The sequence below is a fragment of the Columba livia genome, chromosome 29 (genome assembly GCF_036013475.1).
Source record: "Columba livia isolate bColLiv1 breed racing homer chromosome 29, bColLiv1.pat.W.v2, whole genome shotgun sequence".
NCBI lineage: Eukaryota > Metazoa > Chordata > Aves > Columbiformes > Columbidae > Columba > Columba livia.
Window position 1 is genome coordinate 2693893 of NC_088630.1, and position 4561 is coordinate 2698453.

Consider the following 4561-nt stretch of genomic DNA (forward strand, 5'->3'; position numbering starts at 1 on the left):
CAGGGCTGAGGGCTCTGCCTGCAGCACCGAGGGCACAGGAGCCAGGCACAGAGAGGAAACACAGTCTGGGCTGGGAGGATTCTGAGAGTTCACTGGAAATGAAATCCTTTCAGATATGAAGCCTGTGGCTGCAGGGCATTGAATCTGCAAATCTTGGTAGGATCTCAGAAAGCTGTCACATTGCAGAGCCTACAAGAGACGTAAGTACAGCTCTCAGAGATTCTCCAATGCAGAGGGGAGGATGTGCTGCAGAGCAGGGATTGCCTTCTGCACTGTCAGAGTGACAAGACGTGAATGCTGCGTTCTCCCCAGGGTGGCTGTGGGATGTAAATGTAAATGTGCAGGCAGGGGTGCCCAGGGCTGTCCTGCAGAGCAGGGTCCCTGCACCCCAGGGCTGTGCCGGGCAGGGACTCTGCCGCCTGCCAGGGTCAGCGCTCAGCCTGCCCGGGAGAGCCCGGCAACACCGAGGGGAGAAGCTGTGGGGGTATGAGCGACCCCCGGCAGGGCAGGGTCCTTCTGCTGCTGGGTTCTCCGTGGGTCGGGGCTGCTCACAGCTCCAGCTCATTCCAGAATATTGACAAGAGGAGGTTTCAAGGAGAAGAAGACAAAAAGTACTACAAAGATAAGGAAGCTCTCTGAGTCTGTGTTTTCAGTCTCCTACTCTGGGGAATGGGTGGTGACTAAGGCAGTTCTTAATTTTAAACAAATACTTGAGGCACATGAACTGCAGTAGGTCTTCAAGAAAATCCTGGCATGCCTTGGCTCTCCTCTGCCTATGCAGAACCAGCATCACCTTTGCTGAACACCTTACACTTAATCTGTCATCTGTTTTCCAGCCTGCAGACAGGAAGATGCCCCCAGGCAGTGCCCTGTGAACAGGCAGGATCTGTAGGGCCAGGGGGAGGGCACAGAGGGTGGGATGGTCTGTGAGCACTGACAGGGAAGAGACATGGACAGGGAAACACCTGCCAGGGGAGAATCTCCAGGCAGCAGGGAAATGATCAGAAATGAGTGGAAACCAAACCGGGAATGGTTATGGGAAGGAGAAGAGAGAAAAGTCCCTGTGACCCCCTGCAGTGCAGATCCCTCCTGTGAGCAGCCCCCTGGCCTCCTGTCCCACCCAGCAAAGCCTCTGCCCTCAGGGCCGGGGGCTCCAAGGCATGAAGCAGCTCCTGTGCAGCCAGAGCTCCAGTTCCTCTGCAGAGCACAGGGGCTGAGAGCAGCTGCCCGGCAGTGTTGGTGTCTGGGAGGTGGCTGCACAGCTGGGGAAGGGTGACGCTGTCTGAGTGCCCGGCTGCCTCTGCCCTGGCCTCTCTCACACCCACCCTCACCGCATTTTCCTTCTCGCTCCCCTGCTCTGGGTCACTGCTGTTGGGATCTTGTTCTTGCTGTCAGGCTCTCTGGGGATGGCAGTTTCAGCTGCAGAGTCACAGCCTGATCTTGTGGGTCCTTTCCTGCAGGTGTGTCCATGGGCACACGTGTCCCAGCTTTGCTCTGACCTGTGGGGTGTGGGCAATGCAGTCTGTGGGGCTGGGGAATGAGCTGAGTGTGTCCTGGGCTAAACGTTGGTTGCTGAGACCCTAGGAAAGGGTGAGACCTGTCATGGTCTGAGGTGGATCCCTCTGCTCTCAGCAGTGCCTGGTGGCTTTTCAGGGTAACATGGGAGGGTGATCAGCCCCCATCTCAGAAAGGTGCCAGCCCAGGGCAGCTGGAGCAAGACAGAGGGACAGAGCAGCTGCCCTCACTCTGCACTGACCCACAGGCACCCTCTGGTCTCGCAGGACTCGCTCTGTTCCCCCTGAGTGCAGGAGAAATGCTGAGGGTTTCTGACACCCAACAACACTCTGCAGTGAATATGGGGGGAGGTGTAAAAAAACCTGGAACTCCTAAACTACCTTCACCATCTCTGTTCCTTATCACTGAGAAAGCAAGTGCTGACAGCCCTTCTGTGTTAGCAGCACCAGGACAGTCCCCACCGTTCCTGTGGCCCCACTTCTGCAGAGCTGGGCTGACTTATCGACGGCCCATGGGCAGAGGCCCTGCTCTTGGTTGCACATTTTCCAGCACCAAGCAGGGCTGCAGCCACAGTGCTGGAGAAAGTTCTCCTAGAAAAACAAAAGGGTGTCTGTGTGTGACAGGGGAGGGTCTATGGGACTTGGTATCATTTCTGTGGCAGAACTCTTCCCTGGCTTCTCACTGTCTTTTTTCTCCTCATGACAGCACCCCGTGCTCAGGAAAAGCAAATGTCCAACAGCAGCTCCATCACCCAGTTCCTCCTCCTGCCGTTCACAGACACACGGGAGCTGCAGCTCTTGCACTTCTGGCTCTTCCTGGGCATCTACCTGGCTGCCCTCCTGGGCAACGGCCTCATCATCACCACCATAGCCTGGGATCAGCACCTCCACACCCCCATGTACTTCTTCCTGCTCAACCTCGCCCTCCTCGACCTGGGCTCCATCTCCACCATTGTCCCCAAGTCCATGGCCAACTCTCTGTGGGACAACAGGGTCATTTCCTATGCAGGGTGTGCTACACAACTCTTTCTGTTTGTCTTTTTAGCTTCAGCAGAGTTTTACCTTCTCACCATCATGTCCTACGACCGCTACATTGCCATCTGCAAACCCCTGCACTACGGGACCCTCCTGGGCAGCAGAGCTTGTGTCCACATGGCAGCAGCTGCCTGGGCCACTGGGTTTCTCAATGCTCTGCTGCAAACAGCCAATACATTTTCACTGCCCCTGTGCAAGGGCAATGCCCTGGGCCAGTTCTTCTGTGAAATCCCCCAGATCCTCAAGCTCTCCTGCTCACACTCCTACCTCAGGGAACTTGGGCTTCTTGTGGTCAGTGCCTGTTTAGGTTTTACGTGTTTTGTGTTCATTGTGGTGTCCTATGTGCAGATCTTGAGGGCCGTGCTGAGGATCCCCTCTGAGCAGGGACGGCACAAAGCCTTTTCCACCTGCCTCCCTCACCTGGCCGTGCTCTCCCTCTAAGTCAGCACGGGTTCATTTGTCCACCTGAAGCCCCCGCTCATCTCCTCCCAGTCCCTGGATCTGGTGGTGTCTGTTCTGTACTCTTTGGTTCCTCCAGCAGTGAACCCCCTCATCTACAGCATGAGGAACCAGGAGGTCAAGGATGCTGTGTGGAAACTCGTATCTTAGTGTTTTCTGAAGCAATAAACTGCCCATCTGCTTCTACATTGGAGTTCTAATGTAACTAATTACAGGCTCAGCCTGTCATCGGGATTTTCTGTTGTTGTTGGCTGTTTTTTAATTGAGATAATGTTGTCATCCCCTTTCTTAATTCTCTGTCTGCTTTTCTTTTATAACTACTGGCTCTGTAAATGAGGAGCCGTGCTCTCCTTGTCTTTAAACAGAATAAAGGGCTTTTTTTTACTTGTTTTTCACTATATCCTTCCTGCAAGGCCTGTATGGACATGCAGGGACAGTTCCTGTGTACATGGGAGGAGGGAAAAGAGTCCATCATGGCAGCACTGCCAGGGAGCAGCAGCGCTTGTCTTCCAGAGCTCCATGAGGGCCTGTGGGACAGACAGTGTCTTGAGGTCACTTCATGTTGGCAGAAACATCCTATGGGAAACAGCCTGAATGCAGCACTGGGTTGTGCTTCCTTGAACTCAGGTCCCCATGTCCATTCCTAATGCCGTGGGACATCTCAGCTGAGTGCAGAGCAGGCGACCCACCACAGGCCTGAGGTGCCTCCCATCCTTTGGAAGTGGCAACAGGAGGCCAGAGGGAAACCAAGGCTACGGCCTCTATGTGCAACAGGGAAAGATTCTGTCTCTGAACACCCCTGGGTGCAGAAGGAGTTCACGAGGCCACCTCAGGCATGGATGCCTGACCGACCCTGACATTTCTGTGTGTGACTCCAGGAACAAATCTCAGTGGCTCAGTGAGATTCATCTCAGCTGCTGGAATGGCTCATTGCGAGTGCTCCTGTCTGCTCCGTCATCCTTGCCCACGATCCTGGGCTGTGCTCTCAAAAGTACCGGAGCACTCAGAGAGCTTCTGGGATCCTTGGAAAAGGCAGACATACAACCCAACTTCAAGAAGGGCTCTTTATTAAAATACAGCTGTTTTCCTCAAGAAGAGCTGCTCCTCCACCTGGTTTAGCGCCAGCAGCACAGGGCTCGCAGGGTCCATCGTGATCTTGGCCGCTTCCATGAAGAGCACACGATGACAATGGTCTGAGATGCCAGGGAGCAGATGGAGGGCTCGCTGTCCTGCTCCAAGGGCTGAATGGCTGCAACAGAAAGAAGCAGAACCCAGATGAGCTCCCATGTCTGCAGAGACCCCCGGGCATCCCCTCCCAACCACGCTCCCTACTCACCTCTGCAGATCTCAGACAGACTCTCCTTGCCTGGGCCCCTCAGGTGCCGCGCAGCCAGCCCTGGGCACAGAGCTCCATCAGCCCCTGCTCCCTCCCCTCACCAGGGCTGAGCCCAGGGGAGAGCAGGAGCCGAGATGGTGGCACCGGGCAAGGCGGCCACCAAGGCCACCTGCATGGGCAGGGCTGGGAGGGGAGGCCAAGGCCCTGCCCGGGGCAG

At 55.6% G+C, this 4561-nt stretch overlaps 1 pseudogene; it reads left to right on the forward strand.

The window, feature by feature from the left end:
- Positions 1 to 2243: 2243 nt before the first annotated feature.
- LOC135576650 (olfactory receptor 14J1-like) lies at positions 2244 to 3377 on the forward strand (annotated as a pseudogene).
- Positions 3378 to 4561: the final 1184 nt, after the last annotated feature.